Here is a 23745-nt window from a genome sequence, read left to right on the forward strand (position 1 = left end):
AGGATCAATGACTGTGGAGCTATTCATTACCTCATTATCGATATACGATAACTTATTGAGGTGAAATCAGAGGGATCTCTTCCCCGCATTGTCAATCAGTCCATCAGTGACAATATCGGCGGTCAAGGTGAACTCACCGTGGGCGGAGAATGTCCAGAGGAGCGTCAGAACCAGAATGGGCTTCATGGTGCCGATTATCACCTCACGCCACCTTTCCTCCGACTGCGATGCTCCGCAGTCCAACAAAGGTTTTATCCCGGCATTATACGTCCTCATAAAAGAAAATGCATGGGCCTAATGATCAGGTGTGTCACTGTTGTTTTTGGCACTCCCGTCCTGGTATTCCTCACAGGTGGAGTCACTGCACCACCCTTCTTTTCAATTGACCTTTCCTTCAGGTAAACACGCTAAACAAAGGGGAGTCACTTTCTTGATGCATACCACAACAACTGGATTGAACGCATTGAGATGCTGGACCCGCCCAGCTGATCATTTACCATTAGTCCCATAAAAGAACATATTGTTGGTCGGTATAGAGATCAGAAACGTCCAACATAACATCTGGAAATGGTCATTTCTCACTCCAGCTGGAATTCCGAATTCAGATTTCATCAGGAAGGTCTAATTCAGGGTTGTAATGTCATTCCTCGTCGAGTTCATGGTCATTCCTTGATGTTCTATGCTCCTAACACTTTATTCTGAATATTTACCACTTTATTGCCAATATTTACTACTTTATTCCCAATGTTTACAACCTTATTCTTAATATTTATGACCTTATTGTCATATTTTACTACTTTATTCTCAAGATTTACCACTTTTTCTCAATATTTGTCATTTATTTTCAGTATTCATATACAGATTCATATAGTATTCACCACATTATTCTCAAGATTGATCATTTTGTTCCCAATATTTACTATATTATTCTCAAAATGTATGATCTTATTGTCATATTTTACCACTTTATTTTCAACTACTGAGCTTTTCAATTACTTATGTTCACTACTGAGCTGTGCTTTTTTTTATTATTTTACTTTGAATTGATCTGTCAGCTGCACTCTTTCTCCACCACCCTTCCTTTCTCCACCATCCCTCCTTTCTCCACTATCCCTCTTCCCTCCATCATCCCTCTTTCCTCCACCATGCCTCTCTCCTGCACCATTCCTCCTTCATCCACCATTGTGTCTCACGGTGAAGTGATGAATTTCTCTGTGACAGGAGAACACACCCTCTGGCGGACAAACATTTCATGATAACTGCGTTGTGTTTAGTCTTTTAAAAACTGAATTTCTTGTCTCTTAAAACCCTTCAACAAGTTTTTATATCCATTTATTGCTGATTGATTTCATGATCCAGTTTATGTTGTGGGCTACACACCTCTTACTCAGGTCTTTGACTCGTCACTATATAATTACAGATCCTCGTCCAGGGATTAGATTAAATCAGAACAGAGAAAGAGGCTCAGACATGCAGAATGAGTTCATTGAAAGTGTCGATGTACATCTGTTCAAATAAAGTTAAACCTGTTCAAATAAACACTGGAACAAAGAGGAGCTCGTCTCTTTTCACCTTGGGAATCCAGAATGTTTGAATTATTCAGTCAATTTTGATCTGAAGTGGGAAACTCACGTGACACAAACTATTTAATGAGTTCAATCTATTGTTTCTGTTTAAAGCTATTTAAAACTGACTTTTACCACTTTCTTCTCAGGATTTACCACTTTATTCTTAATATTTGCAACTTCATTGTCAATATTTACCACATCATTCTCAACACTTGCTACTTTATTCTCAATATTTACTGTATTTTCAATGTTGAACACTTTATTCTTAACATTTACTACTTTATTCTCAACTTTTACTACTTTATTCTCAATATTTACAACTTCATTGTCAATATTTACCTTAGTATTCTCAACATTTACCACTTTTTTCTCAATGTTTACCACTTTATTCTCAACATTGGTCACATTATTCTCAACAATTACTTCTTTCGTCCCAATATTTACCACTTTATTGTTAATATTTACTATATTGTCAATATTTATCATTTGTTCTGAAGTCCTGTTCCTTTATTTCTCTATTTATATATTTCTCAGTCATTTGTTTGTTTATTTGGAGCTCTGGATGGAGAACGTACAACACAGACAGTTGAAGCTGAATCCATTCATTAGTTTCTTGAAGGGAGTGGAAGAACAAAACATATTTTTTAAGCCTGTTATTAAACTTAATTACAGGCTGAGACGAAGGTTACACAAGATGCATTCTGATCCCTTTGTTCTTTTCTCCTTATTGTCTCTACCCGAATTAGAAACAGAGAACATGACGGGGAGCGTTATTCATGTTATTAAAAGATCCGGAACAGTCTTGATTAGTACTTTCTCTGTTTTTAGTTTCAATAAATGAAGGTCAAGTTTATTTATGTCCACTCCTGATTCAAACCCTTGTTGGGGTTCACAGCATTAAGGTTCTGGCTCACTTGGGCCGCACCAATAATGTTGTGATTTCAAATTAATGAATTTGGCTATCAGTAATAATTAATGATTATCGAAGATTAATAAAGAATTTGGGATCTGATTTTCATCAGATAACCTCAGGGCACCACCTACATTTAGTAGGAAAAGATAGCCATTGTAATCAGTCTCATAAAGGTGGTTAAACTATTAATGTAGAATTTGGATGAATAATTATATTATTAACAATTACCAAATTTTAACAGTAAAACCTGAAGGATTCTGGAGTTCTTGGACAGAAAAGATTGACGTTCCATTCATAACTGTGAAGCATTAACGACACAAATTATTCCAAAAATTATATTTATTAACAATAAAGCAAAACTAATCACACAATTCTATATAGGTGTCTAGGGTCTGGGGGATGGAACTACAGACTGTGATAATTTTGACATAAATTTTTCATTTCATTTTAGTCTTTTAGTCACTCACCAAAGACTTGATTTAGTTAAAGACACGTTTTAGTTTTTTTTGTTTTTGTTGTTGTTTTGCTTTAGTTAATATTTAGTCTGTCGAAATTAGTTTTAGTTGTAGTCTCATTTTAGTCTTGATGAAATTTGACAGTTTTGTTGTACTGTAGTAAATTCTGCAAAAATATATTTTTAATGGTTGTAAAAACTCCATTGTAAGCATATATTTAATTATGTTTAGATTTTTAAATTTCGAATTTTTACCACGCTTTACTTCTTGTTGTCTCATGCTAGCTGTTGCCAAAGCTGTCCGTCCCTGGGAGAGGGATCCCTCCATACTGTGGTTCTCCCCAAGATTTCTTCTTTTCCCACTGGGTTTTTGGAGTTTTTTTCTTGCCAGATGTGAGGGTCTAAGGCGGTGGTTGTTTCGTTTTGTCTCGTTATTGTGAATTTGACATATTAACATTATGCTTATTCACTGTTTTTATTTTTACCAACCAATGTAACATCTTGAAGCCTCTGAGGCAACTGTTGTTGTGATACTGGGCTATACAAAAATAAATTGATTGATTGATTGATTGAATTTATCAGATAATTCTTTTATTATGAATATGAATAAATAAGGCTTGTTAGGAAAAGTGAAATACATGTACTTCACAAATTTTTGATTACTTTCTGTAAAAACAATCTTAAAATAGGCAATTGGTTATAAACAGCAACAATCATAGTGAGCAGATGGCGGTAATGCAACGAACGGGATGCAAGCTGCCGTAAAACACCACAGAAGAAGAAGAAGAGGAGGAGGAGGAGGAGGAGGAGGAGGAGAAGAATAACAGCATCAACAATAATCACAGCACTGAGGATGGTTGTAACCTAGATTGTACAGCAGAAAATGTCAGATTTTTTGTCAGTTCATAATGTCCAGAGATTTTTGTTTTAGTTTTTGTTGTCATTACTTATTGAATTTACATTCTCATCACAAATTAGTCACGGAATAAAGGGTCATCAACGAATAGTTTTCGTTTAAGTTTTAGTTGACAAAATTAACCCTGACTATAGATCAACATGGCGACCAGTCAAAGACTACAGTTAAAATGGCGGATCAGAGGGATGTGCTTGGTACATGTGCTCAGTAACAAAAGAGAGCTTGAGAGGGGGTGAAGCCCGTTTCCTCGCTCAAGTGCAACTTTGTAAAAGCTAATTCAAAAATGAGTCTCCATGATCTGTGTTGTCCATCACCTCAGACCAGGTGGAAGATGTTGGATTAACCAGGTGATGTTTTGGTGTGATGCTGAAGGCTGAAGTTTTACAGTTTAGGACCAAAGATTAACTTGCAAACCCATCGTTGGGTGCAGCGAAGTGATCATTAGTTTACAGACTTTCAACTTATCCTCACTTCATCTTAACCAGAAAAAAAATCTCAATTAAAACCACACATCATGGAACAAATAGTTCTGCGCTTGGCAAAACCTGTTTATGCTAAAGCCCAGATAGTTACCACGCTCCATTGTCTTGATCTGTGGGCCTAACCCTTCCTTTGTTAGCCGTTAGCAGTGCTGGCTGGCCGGGTGTGGGACCTGGAAAGTCCCTTCCTGCCTCCTCGGAGGTCAGGCAGAACAATCGTCTGGGGGAGAGAAACCCGTGGCGTGGCCAGTCTGTGTGAAACCTAGTAGGGTGTAGAAACTCGAACCCTGGTTCTAGTAGGGGTAAGTTATTGAAACTGGTTCTAGTAGGGGCTAGAAACTCGAACCCTGGTTCATTTAGATAGAGGGCTAGCTTTGTAAAGCCTGATTTTTAAAAAATTTTTTTTTTTTTTTGTGCGGATATTCAAACTGTATTTCTTTAGAGGGGTCGGTAGTTAAGCCCTGATTATTTTTTGTGCAGCGATTCAAAGCCTGGTTCTTTTAGAGGACTAAGCAGATAAACCCGGGCTGTTTTGGTGCAGGGCTTCAAACCCTGCTTATTTTTCAGCAAAGGGATTCAAACCATCAGCCCTGGACGCTCTGGGTTACTCCACCCACTGATCAAGACAATAGAGTGTACATTGTTCTCTGTCGGAGGGAGCAATGGCACCTGCTGAGGAATGAGTTCACCAACGTCAATCTGTTCCTATTTTTAGTCTGAGCACGTCCGGCATTCCACTGCTGCACAGGCACGCCCGGCGATTTAATTGCCTGCTGCGTCGTCTCACGAGAGGAATGTGACTGTGGAGCAGTGGACCGGATTCTAGTGGGCAGGCTGTTGAACTAGTGTTGACAAATCACAGCCAGTGCCACTCTGTTGCCATGGAAATGCACAAAGACACAACTACTCCATCTCCAAGGAAACAGGACAAAATGCAACTTTTTAAAAATGCTCGCTCTGCATGGAAATGAGACAAAGTGCAACTTTTAAAAAAAATGTTTCATGCCCATGGAAACGGGACAAAATACAACTTTTTAAAAGTGCTCCATGTCCATGGAAATGGGAAAAAATGCTACTTTAAAAAAATGCTCCATCTGCGTGGAAATGGGACAAAGTTCAACTTTTAAAAAAATGCTTCATGCCCATGGAAATGGGACAAAATGCATTTTTTTAAAAAGTGCTCCATATCCATGGAAATGGGACAAAATGTTACTTTTTTTAATGCTCCATCTGCGTGGAAATGGAGGAAAATGCAACTTCTGAAAATGTTGAATCTCCATAGAAATGGGGAATAATGCAACTTTTCAAAAAAAAAAAAAGTTTAATCTCCATGAAAACAGAAAAAAAGAAGCTTTTTGAAAACTCTCCCTCCGTATGTGTTGTGATGGATACAGATGAAGAACTACATTACCCAGCATGCTTTGGAGGACGCTGATAGCAGAGTCACCTATAATCTCCTGGTTCTGGTCCTGGTCTATATTCTCCTGCCCTGGGTCCAGGTCCTGCATGCATCGTGTGTGTGTGTGTGTGTGTGTGTGTGTGTGTGTGTGTTACAAAAGCAAACACCACCAACTAGTGGAGTAACATGAGAACTACAGGGCTGTCATGGCGTCTGCAGGTGGTGTCCATGGAGCCGGAGGTGGTTTCCATGGAGACGGAGCCGGACTGACTGAGCTGCTTCACGTCTCGACATGACTGATGGCCATGTTGGAACGCTGACAGTTCATGAGACGCTGACACACCCTGACTCACACACACACACAGGTGAGTTCAGGTGATGAGTCCGCTCACAGCCGTGTGTGTGTTTGTGTATGTGTGTGTGTGGGTTCCAACTCCACCCTTTTATTTATTTTCATATAAACTGTTTTTTTAAAGATGTTTTAGTCTGAAAATTTACTTCCACATTTTTTTCTAAATAAATTCTCATGAAAATCTTTTTTTTTTGTTTGTTTGTTTGTTTTTTGTTTTTTGTTTTGTTTTAGGATGAGGATCTGATCCTGGGGCCAGGTCAGAATTTGATTCTAGGACAGGATCAGGAGCTGTTCCTGAAGCTGGGATGGGGATCTGTTCCTGGGGCCAACATCAGGACCTTCTCTTGGAACCACAATCAGGATCTGCTCCTCGGTCCAGGATCAAGACCTACTCTTTGGAGCCAGGATCAGGATCTGCTCTGCGAGTAACTTCACTAGAGCAGTTCATCAGAGTGGCCACCAGGGGGTATACCAGGCTTTGGGGAGATCAGTTTTGCAGACAGTTGATAAAGAGGCTTTCAGGTCTCCATTAATTGAAGCTGAATGGAGACACTGACCCCTACTGTCCTGACGGTGAAATTGCACTTCTGGCAATGCATAATGGGTAATTAATTATTGGGGTAATTCTGAGGTCCACATGGAGTCCATTTGAGGTCCAAATATGTCAAAGACAGGGTTTAGTTTCTCAAGGCCAGACCTCTTCCGATATAGCCAACAATGGACCTCACAGACCGGAGTGATGGCCTTGTGGTAGAGCATCCACCTCACAACCGGGAGGTCATGGGTTGGCGCCAAAGACCTTAAAAATGGTACCTACTGCCTTCTAGCCAGGTGCTCGGCATATATAGTAGGGAGTCGAATACACAGAGCTACCAGAGGCCTAACCCCCCCACTGTAGCTTCCACTACTACTCACAGTAGCTGTGTGGCCTGGGGTTACGACTCGGAGATAGGCGCCGCCCTACGCACTTAGCACGGGAGACTTTGACTTGACTTTGGACCTCACAGCAGAACCAGAGACCTCCAGTCCCAGAGATTGACGTCCTCACAGTCTGAGAGGGGATATGTCAAAAAATAAAATGTGTTGTCACTTTTGGAACACATTTAGTGTGGATTTCAATATAACATGTTAAAAAAAACAAGGAGTGAAGACCTGTGATTTGTTGGACAGGAGAACTCAGTCTTCTCTCCAGAAGAGGGCGATTGCTTCCTGTCACAGAGACTAACTGGAGGCTGCTTTGCTCAGTGGTTAAGAATGATAGTCATGATATTCCACTGACAGATTTCAAAATAAAAGGTCTAAAGTGTTCGTCATACATCCTTGAGAAAAATTATCCAAAAAGGAAAAAAATAACACGAATAAAAGAGGAAAAACTTTACATTGCAGGATGTGACAAAAACCTAACCTTAGCTAATCAGCACATTGTGATATTTCATTTGTGCTGCTCTGCTCCACCCAGCAGCTGCTCCACCTCTGCAGCTTCTTCCTGCTCTGGTCCACCCATTGGCTTCTCCACCTTGTGTTGGGGTTCTTTCCCCAAAACGTCTCCACTAATATGACATCGTCCAAGTTGAGCATTTCACTTGCCTATTCTATAAACTCCAGTGATTAAAGAAATAGACCACTGGGAAGCTTCACACTCCCTAAGCTCCCCCCAACTCAGCCGCTTTACACTCTCTAAGTCCCTCCCACTTTGCTGCTTTATACTCCCTAAGCCCCTCCCACTGGGCAGCTTCACACTCCCTAAGCCACTCCCACTACACTGCTTTCTATTCCCTAAGCGCCTCCCACTGGGAAGATTCACACTCCCTAAGCCCCCCACTTAGCCGCTTTACACTCGATAAACCCCTCTTACTGGTCAGCTTCATACTTCCTAAGCCCCTCCCAATGGGAAGATTCACACTCCCTAAGCCCCACCAATGGGAAGATTCACACTCCCTAAGCCCCTCCCACTGCACTGCTTTATACTCCCTAAGCCCCTCCCTCTGGAAAGATTCACACTCCCTAAGCCCCTCCCACTGTGCAGCTTTATACTCCTTGAGTCCCTCCCACTGGGCTGCATAATACTCTCCAAGCCCCTCCCATTAGGAGATTCATACTCCCTAAGCCCCTCCCACTGGGAGCTTTATACTCCCTAAGCCACTGGGCTGCTAATACTCACTAAGCCCCTCCCACCCGGAAGCTTCATACTCCCTAAGCCCCTCCCACTGGGAGCTTTATACTCCCTAAGCCCCTCCCACTGGGAGCTTTATACTCCCTAAGCCCCTCCCACTGGAAGCTTTATACTCCCTAAGCCCCTCCCACTGGGAGCTTTATACTCCCTAAGCCCCTCCCACTGGGAGCTTTATACTCCCTAAGCCACTGGGCTGCTTTATACTAACTAAGCCCCTCCCACTAGGAAGATTCACACTCCCTAAGCCCCTCCCACTCAGCTGCTTTACAATCCCTAAGCCCCTCCCACTGGACTGCTTTATACTCCCTAAGCAAAGCCTAAACTCCCAAGGGGTGGAGTTTAGCAAGGGGTGGAGACAATGAGGGAGGCTTGAAGTTTGGCATTTGTGTGTGTGTGTGTGTGTGTGTGTGTGTGTACATGTGTGTGCGTGCACTGCCCGCAGTCCGTCGTGAGGAGTCACATAAATTCTTGAATCGTGTCCAGGAGCACATATTAATCACTTTTTAAAAGGACACATTTCTTTTTTTTACATATTTTCTTTATTGGAGTTTTTCATTAATAATAATGAAAAGACAAACAAACAAAAAGACAAAACACAAAAGAACAGTGCCAGTGCCAAAATGTAAAAATAATAAGGGAAAAATTATTAGTGTATTCAGTCCATATGAAGCAAGTCCATGTAGCTCGGTAGTTCAAGATGAGCCGACTACCAATCCGTCTGTCGAGGTTATAGATTGCATCCTCTTCTTTTTGATATGACCGATAAAAGGTCCCCATATTTTTGAAAACCTATCACGGTTGCTAGACAACTTATACCGAATCTCTTCAAGGCTCAAACATGACATCATATCATTCAACCATTTCATTCTCTCAGAATTACACGCTTTGCAACAATCATACCAAACATGAGAGCTTGTTGAATTGCCTGGGAACACAAAAGAGTTTCATTAGAACATCCAAGTATTACTGTAAGAATATCAGGTGTTAGGGTTTTTTGTAAATGATGCTATATAAGTGAAATATCTCAGTCCAAAATGTGTTTAGCATTGGGCAAAAGAAAAACAAATGAGCTAATGTACCATCACTGGCCTTACATTTGTCGCATAATGATGAGACAGAGGGAAAAAAATCTGTTCAGCCTCCTCTTTGAGTAATGCAAACGATGAATAATTTTGAACTGTATAAATTGTAGTCTTGCATTTATAGAACGTGATTTAATCCCTGCTAATGCCCTATCCCACAGATCCGCTGAGATTTCTGAACTTGTATCTCTCATCCAGGCTTCTTTAAAATGGTTCGATGAAACTGGCCTGGAGAAGAGATGAACAAACTGTGAAACTAAACGCTTTGAGGTTGGCGCTTTTCTCAAATATTCATAAAAGTCATGTTGCACAGGCAGAGTGTCAATGTTGGCTAGTGACTGTCCTACAAAATGTCTGATTTGCAAGTATCTGAAAAAATGACCTGGATACATTTCAATGGGAATCAAGAGGCACCGAAGTCAGAGTTCAAAGGTCAACACCTCTGACCAGGAGCAAATTCAAACTTCCACACTGGGATAATCTCACTCTCCTGATCCTTTCCAATGTTATATCCAGTCATTAGACTAAACCTGAGTGCTGCTCAGTACCAGAACATGATGTCAGGTGGTGGCGCTCGGTGGTGGAGGGTGGTGCAGGATATCAGATGGGTGGTGCTGGGTGGCATATGGGTAGTGCTGAGTATTGTTGATAATCAATGATCAATAGTAACTTAAAAATTGAAATGTTATTTAATAAAAATACAACATTTTCCTCCCAGAAAATCTGATTATTTTAGATAAACTCCATCCTCCTTTGTTGTCCCCAAAAAGAGATCAATACAGATCATCAACGCCTTTCAGTCAATCAATCAATCAATCAGAGGGTTTGAAACTACTCACGTAGTCACCAACTGAAACTCAGGTTGTGGAGACGCTGGCGAAGTAGATTTCTCTTTGTTTTAATATTTTTATGAAAAATACAGTATTTTAGCTCAATAACTCCCAGGTCATTTGATCTACTGAATCCAAATCACTTGCGAATCACATTACTACACAGTGTGGTTCAGACATACCTCTTTGCTTGCTCTGGGAATGTTCCTAATAATTTTTATTAACATTTTTATGAAAAAAGAGTTTTTTTTCTCAATAGCTTGCAGGTTATTTTACCTATTTACTCCAAATCACCTGTGGATCCCATTACTGTAGTGTCTCTTTCAAACACAACTCTTTGTTTTAGCTTTAAATATTGCAAAAAAAATTATACTAATATTTGTAAGAGAGATGAAGTATTGTAGATCAATATCTCCCAGTTGAGCTGTGCAGTAAGTGAAATGATTGGCGTCCTGGAGCCCCCTAGTGGCTGCAGGAAGAACTGTGGATTCAGTCAAACTCTGGAACTGGACCTTTATCCAGTGGCGTCTCCAGTCCTCAGCATCCTGACAGCTGAACTCCTCTCATTCGGCGACTCCTCAGCTCTTTACGACTGTTCCTACTGACTGATCACACCTTCCTACCTCAGACTATCTGCAGGACGGAGCTGCTGCTCCTGTCAGCAGGTGGAGGTTTGGAGCTGAAGGCTTCAACAAGGTAGTGGAGGACTGGCTTCACTTTCATAAAGCTTAAGTTTCTAAATCTGTCTCATCCAGAAGTCAGGGGGACTGAGGACCTCTTTGAAAGTGGACCCCGCAGCAGAGCCACAGACCTCCAGTCCACGGACCCCACAGCAATGCCAGTGTTTGGTGATCGTCTGATGTTCAACAGTGATTTATTTTGAAACGATACATCAGAACTCCTTCATATTAACCGAGTTTAATAATGGGGTGGTGTATTATGACTGCAGTGCAGAAAGACTTCATAACAACTTGGAATTATGGACTTAATCCAAGTTCAAATCTGGGGATTTGGTGTTGTTTTTGACAATCTTCTGATGTTGAACTGTGTTTTATTTTGAAATTACACATGAAAATTGCTCACTATTAAGTGAGTGTAATCCTGCGATGTCACTATTATCTGAGTCTCTGTGATCGGAGATGAGTCTCTGGTGTCCCATGGTGTCTCCTGTGTGCGGTGGAGAGAGCATATGGCTCTGACTGTATGTTGTATGGCTCCTTCAGATTTCCTCAGCCAGAATGAACAGAGGGGTCTAAAGCCTTAAGGTGTCCACCCCTGAATCTGCTTGATTAGGTTTAAAGCTTTGATTGAAGGAAGAGCCAAAAATGTCTTTAGATCTTTTTAGATCATCAGTGTTTTTTTTCCCTTTGAGCTGCAGCTCAGCTTTGAAGCATCCTTGTGTCTTCAGTCTGTTGGGTCCGTGCAGCACCGTCCCATCTCTCCAGCCATTCATCAGTCTTCTGGGAGCCCCTTTCTCTCCAGAAGGTCAAATCCTCTTCATATGTGCTTCTGTGATAGACTCTGCTATGCTGATCTGCTTTTCTCTGCTTAATGTGCTTTCTTCTGACATCCGTAGATATTAAGAAGAATTTGATCTCAAAATGCTTCCCAAGATGGCGACCGTGGCAAGGCTACTGGCTTCGAACCACAGCAATTTGCTCATGATATTGCAAATATTTTTACGACACTGCAGAAGATCTCAGGGGATTTGGCCAGCTTGGATGAGATTCGGCACACTGCTGTGTTGGTGGAGGGGAAGCTGTCCTCGCTGACTGCTTGCAGTACCTACGTGGAGAAGAGGCTGGAGTGGCTTTCGTTGTATATTCACTGTATTATGACCAACAAAGTACCTTACCTTACCGTACCTTACCTTACCTTACCTGGAAGCAAACCGAGTGGCTACCAGGGCTGAGGTTGATGAATTTTGCAACAAGTTTGAATATATGGAAACCTGCAGCCGGCACAATAACCTCCGGTTTGTGGGAATACCAGAAGGCAGCGGCAGGAGATATGATGGCGTCTGTTGGTCAGTTGTTGCGATCGGTTCTTGGTAAGGAGGATGACACGAGGTCACTGGAGACTGAACGGGCCCACTGCCCCCCCACACCATGGCCAAACCCTGGGGAGAGACCACGGGCAATCCTGGTGTGCTTCCTGTGGTCGGGGGACAGGGAGATGATTCTGAGAGTGGCTTGGAGTAAATGAGAGCTGCAGTCAGAAGGATCTTTCCAGACTTTGCAAGAGCTACACGTTAGTGGTTCAGAGAATGCAAAAAGGCCCTCCGCATTCAAAATAGAATATCAAATTTGCTTTGCTTTTCCCTGTGACCCTGCAGATCGAGTACAATGGGGGATACAAGAGCTTCGATGACTCGAAGTGGGCGATGGATTTCATTGACAGAATGGAAACACAGTGACATTTCAACCACGAGTGAGTTTAATTATGCCATAAATGACTTGGATAGTAGGGGTGGTTGGATTGATCCAAATATTGATAGTGTTGATACGAAAGTTAGTTTTGGTATCGGCTCGATACTAGCACGTTGAGATCGCTTTTTTTTTGTTGTTGTTTTCTGCTCCTTAGCGCAGCCTCTCTGTTGGCCCTCGTGTGCAAACAGCTCACTCAGGTGCTCTGCGCCCCTCCCCTTCTCCCTCTGCTCTTCACTGCCGGTGTCAGAGCAGAGAGAGAGAGAGAAGAAAAGTGATGACCTAAAAAGAAGCGCAGTGTGGAATTATTTCACAGCCTCAAGCAAAGACACTGCATCATGTCATGTGTGCAGGAAGGTAATTCGCTGCTGTGGACACACCACCAAACTTCACAAACATTTAAAAGCAGCGTAAACGGACGGAGGCGGAGGGAGAGCCCCGATTGACCAGACCCCCGACAAAGAGACAGAGGTCTCTGCCTAAGAAGCCTCAAGAATATCCAGGGAGCTGTTTTAGAAAAGTCAAGTAAAGATTTTGGTATTTCCAGCATAATTTTATGTTGCTTTTCAAGGTGCAATTGGTGGTCAAAGATGTCATTTTAGCAGTGATTAAACTATTTTCATATATTTAGTCAATTGAAATAAATCCTGATTGTGTTAATGGAACTGTGAATAACAGCCAGCTATAGTTTACAGCAGGGATGGGCAAGTTACATAATGCAGAGGGTGTGCCATCTGGTGGCCAAAGTATGTCATTGCAACTGAATGTGTGCAGCAAAAGACTTTTTTTTTTTAATTAATGTGTGTGTGTGTGTGTGTGTGTGTGTGTGTGTGTGTGTGTGTGTGTGGGGGGGGGGGGGGGGGGATCGCCAATTGCCCATCCCTGGTTTACAGTATATTTGCACTGATGACTGGAGTTGTTTAAAGCATGTGTGTGACTCTGAACCAGGTGCTGTGTGGTTGTCTTGATGCAGCATGTGTGTGTTTTTTAAGTTTAGTGTTTGCATTTTCAGGTAATTTTTTTTTTTTTTTTTTTTAATATTTACTGTAGTATAACTTCTCACGATATCCAGGGCCAAAAAGGGGACCTCAGGGCATAAGCTCATTGACAAAAGAGCAAAGAGCCAATAGTATTTTGCACTATTGACTTTATTTTTCAGAAATACCTATGAGTAATGATACTTTTTGTTGGACTGTTGATATTGTTACATTTTTTTATATTGTTATATTCTCGTATTGACATTTTATGTGTGTAAAAAATTCAAAAAGATTTATTTTGTTTATTTTATTTATTGAAATGTTGACATTGTTGTAGTATTCTTGTGTTAGTTTATAAAAATTATTTTATTTGATTTAAATCTCCGTCCCTTTAGGAGCTACTTTAAAGCGCCAGACATCTAAACTGCTGCCTGTGATGTATGTAAAATAAAATTAAAAAATGTAAAAAAAAAAAAAACTTATAAAAACGATCGGTATCAGTATTGATGATACTGACCCAGTATTTACTTGGTATCGGATCGATGCCAAAATTTGGAATATCGCCCATATTAGTAAATGATAATTTACTCAAATTAATAATGTAATAAAATTATTTAAAGTAAACAATTACTTTGGTAATCCATGCTTTAGTAATTTAATATGAATTACCAAACGTAAACCCCAACACTGCATTCTCTTCCCGTACAGAGTCCATTGAGTTAATTTAAGAAATATTAAATTATTTGTAAATATTTCCTACGGAGTGGTAAGCATCCACAAATGCATCTTGGCAAACTTCAACAGATTGTACAAAAAGGGAGACTTGGGCATTCCAATCAAGTATTTTATTACTATGCATACAAGCTGAGACACCTTGTGCATTGGGCATTGCCTCCAGAAAGGGCGCCACCATTGTTTTCTATAGATGAATCTGCAGCAGCCCCCCAACCTTTAACAAACTGCCTGTTGACCAAGGTGAGGAAGGGTAATAAATTTCATCCTATTATATCACATCTTCAGGGGGTGTGAAGGAAAGGTTAAAAAATGTTAGACACTGACTCGTATCAAAACTGTATGTCAAGTATCTGACATGATCCGAAGGTGTGTATTGATAACTTTCCCTTCCTGTGGAAAGAATGGGTCACCTTGGGGGACTAGTATTGTGGGAATGGCAAGAAATCATTTCAGGACATATCACAACAATTTGGGTTGGGCAGAAATCATATTTGGAGATATTTGCAGATCCGTCTTGCTCTGAAGGGGATTTTTAGATCATATTTTCAGGCCCCACAAACAGCAGCTCAAATCAATATGATTTTCAAGATATTTGGGGGAGGACAGGAGGCTTCGAAATAATAAAACCTGTTATGTGTTTCGGCAAGTGATTTGGGAGCTTCTTTTGATGACCAAGATTGGGTGGAAATATGTGCAAATACTTTATCCAGAGACCTCCGAGTGAGACTGATGAAATTCAAAATATTACACTGCTTCTACTGGACACCAAGTAGATTATTTAAAATTGGTTTATTAGATTAATCATAATGCTGGAAATGCATGGTACTCTAATTCATGTCCTGTGGAGTTGTCCTCAAATTCAGGTGTTTTGAATGATGACACATTGTACAGGTGACACAGGTGTACGTTTTGATTTCTGTCCTGCACTGTATGCACTTGGACATTCTAAGGAACTGTTGAACTAACAATGCAATGAAGGACTGGACACAGACTGTGATCATGATTATAAAACAGGTTTTGCCTAGAGTATAGAGAGCATTGCTTTATTAATCCCAAAATGGGAAATTCTGGGAGTTTGGGATTAATAAAGTAATGCTCTCTTAGACACTGAAAATTGTTTGGAACCAACCCTTCCCTGAGATCCTTGTCCTGGAAATAAAGGAGTTTTTGTTCAACCTGTGCTGCCTGCGCGTGGGTCCTTCCTACCTGCGCTGTGACAGAGTTAATGGTCTTCCTTTATTTCCTTCATTAAGGGGTGGGGTGTTAAATGTTCATACAATTTGTTGATATGTGTATAATTATGTAATGTTAATGGAAAATAACAAAAAATGCTAGTCTCCAAAAAATGCATCTCTGGTGATGTGAGCACATATGGTGAGGCTGAACTCAGGAGTGTTTCCACTACTTTGTTTTATCTGCTTCAGATCAGAATGTGTCTGAACACATTACGTCACTCCCTGAACATTCAGGCGCTCAGGCGATATACAAACAAATGCACACACAGATACACAAATCTTCCTCCAACCCTCCTCCTCTCTGTCCCTCTGCCCTCCTTCAATCCCTCTTTCTCTCTCTCTTTCCCACTGTCCAGACTCTGTCAGGGTTCAGAACAAGTTTTTCTTTGAACTTCAATAATTCACAAGCAAAATGTGTTTGAGATTCATAAAAGTGATAAATGATGAATGTCTTACAGCCATGAAATGCAGCAGAAAATGTGAAACGACCATAAGTGTGGATATTATCAGACTATTGTTCTGTGCAGGATCCACAGCTGAAGAACTGGATTAAATTAACTTTAAACGTATTAGGGTTCAAGAAAGTTTTAGAGTCATTCTAGAAGGTTCATTGAGGCACATTTGATCGTCACTGTGGATTTGAAACTGCTCTTCCTTGTTTCAATGCCGTTAGTGGCCGGGCTCCCTCTTACCTGTCTGAGATTTGAAATGTGTGTGAGCATGGCAGGACCCTGGTTCTTCTGGTCAGTTTCTGTTGGAAGTTTCAGGGTCCAGATACAATCAATGGGGTGACTGTTCCTTTGTTCTTTTGCTGTCGCTGCTCCGAGATGGTGGCACCGACATTCGCACCACCACTGACCTCGGCCTTTTTAAATCGACCCACCTGTTCAGACTGGCTTTTATTTGTGACTCTTATTTTTCTAGATTGCTGCTGCAGTTCTTTCTCTGGAAGGCTTCAATGACCTGCAGCTCAATGGTACTTTCTTCGGCACTGTGGCAGCTTCCACAGCCAAAAACCTTTTGGTTTTTAGAAAGTGCTCTAAATAATTTTTTTTGATTGATTGATTGATATAAAGTCATTTTGTTTCTATCAGAGTGAGGATGGTGTGAGTAGAGAGTAAAAACTGCTTCCCTTGAAAATCTCTCTTGTGTTCTGAGTTCAGTGTTGGCAGGTCTGGGATGTGATGGAGCCACACCTTCTTCATGCCTCCACATGTGTGTGTGCTGCTGTGTGGCTGGTTGGACTGGTTCCTGACGTCACTCTGAAGGTGGATTTAAACGGCGTCCTCACATCAGACACACTCAGACAGACAGCAGGACTGAGCGGAGACCAGCGGCAACATGAAGCTGATCTGAGGTGAGGAACATGGAGCTGGGAGCAAAGCTTCTCTCTCGTCTGTCTGACTGACTCTTCTTCTCTGTTTAAAAGTTTTTCTAATGTCAGCATTTTGATTTAAATACTGTCGGAATATAGAAAAGAGACTTTTTAGTGACTGAGCGTTTTGAGAAGTGAATTCTGATTTGATAGATTATAGAATCAGTTAGAAAGGAAGGTCTGTGTGTCTGTACTTTAGAAACAGGTGTGTGTTTGTGGATGTTGATCTGTTTTCCTGAGTCACTCTTGGTGGAAGCTGCTGTCACACTTCTTCTACAGGACCTGCAGAGACATGCATTTAAAACAAGAAATGTGTGTTTAGTGAGCAGCAGAATACTCTGTGTGTGTGTGTGTGTGTGTGTGTGTGTGCGTGCGTGCGTGTGTGTGCGTGCGTGCGTGCGTCTTCTGAGGAAGAAGTTAGTGGTTCAGAGATAAGAACACACTATGCAGTTAGTGTCACAATGTGGTTTGCAAGTTTGCACACACAAAAGAACTTGCATGAATACACACACACACACACACACACACACACACACACACACACACACACTCACACACTCTCTCTCTCTCTCTTTCTCTCTCTGTTATATGGAATATATGGTGAACATCACATAGAGCAAAATTTGTAACATTACAGAAGTATGTACTAATAATATTGAAATCTTATCAATTGAATTATCTTTATGTTCCTTAAGTTCTGTAGAGATGTGAAAGCTCTCACAGCATTTCAATGCTACTTTGGCTTTTAACTCCTTGTCACTTTCAACAGTCACAGTAACAGTGACTGGGCAGTCTTCAAAGCAACAGTATCTAAGGCACCAGAAGGCAGGAATCAGCCTGGATGATCCAATGTCCTCAGTTGATTTTGTTTGAAGGCGAATTAACAGAAAGGATAAACAGTCGAGAGTCTTATTGAAATCACATTTGTCCACTGAAGCCCAGAGATTTTTTTTTCCTTTGTAAGTTGTGCACAGTCCTTTTGTTTGATCATAGAAGCATTCGTTTTGAGGGACTTTAGTCCGGAAAAACTCATCGTCTTTTATTGATGACACCTGGAATGACAAAGCAGAAAATGACAGAAGATTAAATTCTTGTACATAGTTGAAATACTTTGCCGTAATGCGACCGACATCTAGTGAGACAGGTTAGTTTTACCCTACTGATGATGTGTTGTTGCAATAGCAACTAGATACAGGATTGTATCTAGTGATACATAATAAAATCGAAAGAGTGAATATCCAAAGTAAATACAAGCGTTGATGCAGAGGTGAAAAAAGCCTCAAGGGAGGAAAGTCCCTGAAAAGCCAAACGTTTCTATACCTCAACGTTTGAAATTGACTAAGAATTGTGGGAGGAGAAGCAATGCTAATAAAAACTCTTGTCAGTCAGTCAGAATAACAATATATTTGCAGCTGGTCTATGAGTATCGAATGCAAATATTGTGTGTTGGAAGTTCAATGGAAATGATGCACTCCAATCCGAACAAATAGACAAGCAATTACTTCCCTTTAAAACCTAAAATATATCACATCACTACATGACAATAATACGCCACAAAACACAAGGTGGCATCACAAAAAGAAGTCGAGGTAACTGTGTTGTCAAACTTTGCAAGTATTTTTGTTTCGTCACTGGAATTTTGGAACATTCAAATAAATGCAATTTTATGAAATGGTCAATCTCGACTACGACACACACACACACACACACACACACACACACACACACACACACACACACACACACACACACACACACACACACACACAGAACCTAGCACTGTTGATGTCACTGCTACTCAACTCCAGGCCTTGCAGTTCACAGACGTGCAGGAGTTAGCTCTCTCTCCTTGCTTTATCACACTTCAGTCTAATATTGATTTCATAACCAGGGTTGTAAAAAAAAAAGTCCAGTAATGAGTTCCTTATTGCAATTAGGTGTGCTGCAACTGGGAGAGGCCTCAAACATGCAGGTCTGAGGGCCGGAGGCCTGGAGTTGAGTAGTAGTTTGGAAGTATCATCCTTAATTACAATTACTAAGTACATCATGTGCCTGACACACACACACCCCATCAGATGTCACTCATTGTCGAGTATGACTGTTCTCCTTGATCCTTGTGGGTCCCCGGTGGGCAAGAATGCCAGCTCTGGACTGGATGGTTCTTGTGCAGTGTGGGCAGGAGAATGTAGTGGTGCTGGGACTGGTGTTGCTCTCTCCTTTCAAACTTGTGCTTGTCTTGTGAACCATGGTGAAGGTCATCACTGTACAGTGCAGCACCCTCAGGGACCAGGGTTTTCCAGGTCAGGCCAGTCCATACACACACACACACACACACACACACAAACTCTGAAATGAACAAAGACACGTCAGGAAACATGGTGCTGTCCATGGTGCTGAAACAACAAATGAATAGAGTTGCTCGGTTTTCTTTTGCCTGAAACACACTGAGACAGAAACTTAATCCTGCACGCATGCACTCACACTCACACTCACACACACAAACACACACACACACACACACACACACACACACACACACACACACACACACACACACACACAGTCTTGTATTTCTATCCTTGTGGGGACCGTCCATTGACTCCCATTCATGTCTAGCCCCTAACCCTGACCCTTACCCTAACCCTAACCCACACCACAACAAAGCCTAACCCTAAAGAAATGTTTTTGCACTTTTACTTTTTTCAGTAACAACAACATGGTCAAGAAAACACTGTTTCTCCTACTTAGGACCGGAAAAAGGTCCCCACAAGGCACGTCGTTCCACGTTTTGCTATCCTTGTGGGGACATTTGGCCCCGACAAGGATAGAAATACAAGAACACACACACACACACACACACACACACACACACACACACACACACACACACACACACACACAAAGAAAAAAATGTGCGCACACATTGCATAGCAATTAAACAAAGTGTTGTACATGGTGCTGATGCATCTAACAAATACACTTACTAGGTATATTGTGTGAAACACACAAACACTCTCACTTAGACACCTGTGTCGCTGGGGTTCCAGCACCACTGAGGTACTGACCTCAGGTCAGCAGCTCCTGCAGCAGAGCCAGTGATTAGTGGAGTCACATAACAGGGACTGGAACACAGAGTCCAGCTTCAGCTGAGAGTTGATGTGTTGTGTGAACTCTGTGTCTGCTCGTCTGCTGTGGTTTGTGGTGAAAAACAGAAGTGAGACCAGGTTGAAGTCACGTCGACTTCTGTTGAGGAACAGACTGAACTTGCTTCCTGTTTCCTGTCTCGGTTCTCCCCCCTCCTGATCTCTTCACACACACGATTGTCTGATTGTGCTGTTTGTGTTGAATCACTTTTTGTTGCATCTTTCCTTTGTTTATTCAGAGCAGTTGTGCGTTTATATTGTGCTCTTCAGTACTCACATCATAGTTTTACAGTTTTAGCATAAGTTCCTGCAGAGGTTGAGATCTGGGCTGTTTTTTATGGAAGTGGGCGTGTTTTATCAAGAAACAGGAAATAGTGTGACGTTTCAGCCCTGAGTGTGGGTTGAGACAGTGAGATGGCGTCCTCACATCAAGCAGAGACAGACAGAAGGACTGAGGAGGGACGGAGAGCAGCTTCTTCTCTCCAGAAGAGTCTGAAGAAGATGTGAAGAGAGTTGATCAGGTGAGAATCTCTGTCAGCTACAACAAAGCTTTCACAACGCTGTGTTGGACTGGATCTGACTGTGTGGCTGCTGGCTGTGTGTCTGTGTGTCTGTCCAGCCGACATTATGGACACCTGTGGGGACCTGGGAGGGTCAGGAGGTTTTTAGCTGGAACTAGATGAGGTGGTGGTGGAGGGGAATGAGAACAGAAACACATTCAGACAGTTGTCATCACGCTGTGTTTCCACACACTGGATGAATGGATTACAGTTCACATCAAACAGCTGACAGCAAGAAACTGTCTGACAGCTGCTGAACCTTCACTGCTGTTGTTATGAGGATGAGGACTCATATTGATGAGGTTAGAGCAAATCAGATTAGCATAGATTATATTTGCTCGAGCTTTATTCATCCCACAAGTGAGGAATTATCGAAAAACTGTCAGATATGTAGATGTAAGTGTTGTCAGTAGATGTATGAAGTTCTATCAAGAATTATCCAGCTTCAGCTGAGAGAGTTGACGTGTTGTGTGAACTCTGTATCTGTTCGTCTGCTGTGGTTTGTGGTGAGAAGCAGAAGTGAGACCATATTGAAGTCACGTCAACTTCTGTTGAGAAACACACTGAGCTCACTCCCTGTTTCTTCTCTCCGTTCCCCTCCCTCCTCCTCTCTGCAGGACATGTGATTTCTGTGAAAGATGAAAAACCCATTCTGTCATCAAAATAAGAAGGTAAGAATCTTCCAGAACAGAGCAGAAGACTTTTCAGCCTCTCATTTCAAACTGACAGCTCCTTTGTTCTTTTTCACTTTTTCAATTTATATTTAGACCAGAATTCAACTTATTTTGACTTAAAAACACTTTAAACCTCCAAAGGTACACATGGATACACACGAACACGCAAATATACATGCACGCACACATGAGAGAAAGTGAGGGAGCGAGAGAGAGAGAGAGAGAGAGAGAGAGAGAGAGAGAGAGAGAGAGAGAGAGAGAGAGAGAGAGAGGTCAAAGACTTAAGGGGGGAGAGATGACAGATCAACAGACAGGTGAAAAAAGCGTACTGACTAAAATCACCTGGCACATGTGAAAAATAATTCATCTCCAGAAAACAGCACTGGGAGAGGAGGTGGACGACATCAAGGAGTCGGTTTATAACAGTTAATAATCATGGAGTTGATGTTGGAGCCTGAAGTTGTCACAGACCAGGATGAACCCAGAAGCAGACTGGAGCAGATCAGGTTAAAGCAGGTCTTTATTCCAAAGGGACTTGCTTGACACACATATGTAGTGGAGTAACAACACCATGAACTGAGTCTGAACATCTCTGAGGACAACGTCAGCTTGTGGTTGGCGGCTGACGCCAACACCTGTTCTGGTTCTGATCTGTAATCATGAACACAGATGAAAACAGCAAATGTTTGACTTAACAAAAAGGAAAGAGTTCAATAATATTGAATAAAACAACATTGATATGTTTGATTGAGGGGCTCACATTGAAAGAGTAAATCAAATCAGGGTAACACTTTACTTGAAGCACCCCTGTATAAAACATAAGTGCATTATTGCACTGTATAACTATAGTTATAAACACTCATAAATGATCACAATGCTTTTTTACATCACGACCTAACCCTAACCCTATGCTGTATAGCGGGTTATAAAGCATTATGATCATTTATGAGTGTTTATAGCTACTTATAATGTCTTATACCGGGTGCTTCAAGTAAAGTGTTACCCAAATCAGATTTCTTGGGGTCACAATAGATGAACAGCCATCCTGTAAATCACATGTTACACATTTATAAACCAAACCTTCATGAAGAATCACAATATTAAATGAGTGGTTAGTCTCTCTACTAAAGAAAGCAATAAGGATCATGAATGGAGCAGGATGGAGAGAATACACACATTAGTTTTACTCTCAGAAACACTAAACATTTTGGAATTGGTCGAACTACAGACAGCATAATAACATTTCAAGAAAAAAAAAACAACCTGCATCCAGGAAATATTCAAAAATCCTTTTTTGAGGGAAAAGGACTTCATCATCTCATCTAATCTACAACAATTTTTAAAAAGTATAAAGCTGAAGATATCACTGTTAGTTGCAGTGTGAATAATGTCCTCCTATAATAATGTGTATACTTTATTATATTTATGATATCAATAGGGTGGTTCTGTGGACCAAAACTAATGTGATTAAATGGTGACTGGATTAAATTTGCACCATATAGCCACTTCATTCAGATTATGTTTGCTTCATCTGATTAACATTCAGATCAGATCAGAATGGAGGGTTTGAATATGAAATTAAAGCCGCGAGCGGCGTCAAAAGGCCCTCGCCCGCCGCTTACCTGACCCGCCCCGTTTTATTCTTTCATTGATGTTTGTCAAATTTGGCACATTTCCATGGCAACAAGTAAATTTGATTTGATGGGAGATTTTTCACTTGGGCCCACTAGAATAACATGGGGAACTTCAGCCATCGCCACGGCAACACCGTTGATATTACAATATGGTTACTATTTGCTTTTTTGATCGGGATGACATGAAGGAATTATCAGCCAAATTTCATTCATTTCTGATAAACTAATAATTTTACTCCCCATACAGATTTTATTTTGATTCTGTAGGGGGCGCTGTAAGGCCGATTGTGAAAATTTCACTGTCAATGTATCCAGGAAGGAAGGACTAATCAGTGTTTAATTTTTTTTTTGGATTGGAGTCATTATGTAGAAATGGCAGCCATTTATCACACTGAAAAAATGGCCAAATTTGACATCAACTTTGCGGCGTTGCCACGCGGAAACCGTTATCTGAAGATTTGTGAATTGGATAACTTTTAATTGCCTACTCGTGTAGATGGTGTCCACCAAATTTCAGCTTATTTGGGGAAGCGCGCGATCAAAACGAACATTTTGTACGACGCCCTGGAAAACGCTGAATAAGCATTTTTGAAAATTCAATCCCAGCTCGCTGCTTTCCTGCTGTTTTGAAGGCAGGGTCATAATAATATTTTTTGTTTGTCCCGACAAGGCGCATGTGTATACCGAATTTTGTGGCTGTACGACAAAGTTTTTTGCGGACTCCCTCCCATCGACGCAATGCATTTTGGGTTTTGCAGGTGGCGCTGTAGAGCCAATTTTTAAATCCCAATATTGAAACACATATTAAAAAAAATTTTTC

At 41.2% G+C, this 23745-nt stretch overlaps 2 protein-coding genes across 2 annotated transcripts in view; both read left to right on the top strand.

Moving 5' to 3' along the window:
- Positions 1-23745, top strand: part of LOC115382176 (NACHT, LRR and PYD domains-containing protein 3-like) — a 1518151-nt gene that overhangs the window by 1470770 nt on the left and 23636 nt on the right. The window contains exon 5 of the mRNA XM_030083864.1: positions 21235-21288. The gene's annotated coding sequence lies outside the window, so the exon portion shown is untranslated. The remainder of the gene's footprint in view (positions 1-21234; positions 21289-23745) is intronic.
- Positions 1-23745, top strand: part of LOC115382197 (NLR family CARD domain-containing protein 3-like) — a gene marked incomplete at its 3' end in the record, with an annotated part of 1183065 nt that overhangs the window by 997255 nt on the left and 162065 nt on the right.

This window comes from Salarias fasciatus, chromosome 23, assembly GCF_902148845.1.
Source record: "Salarias fasciatus chromosome 23, fSalaFa1.1, whole genome shotgun sequence".
NCBI lineage: Eukaryota > Metazoa > Chordata > Actinopteri > Blenniiformes > Blenniidae > Salarias > Salarias fasciatus.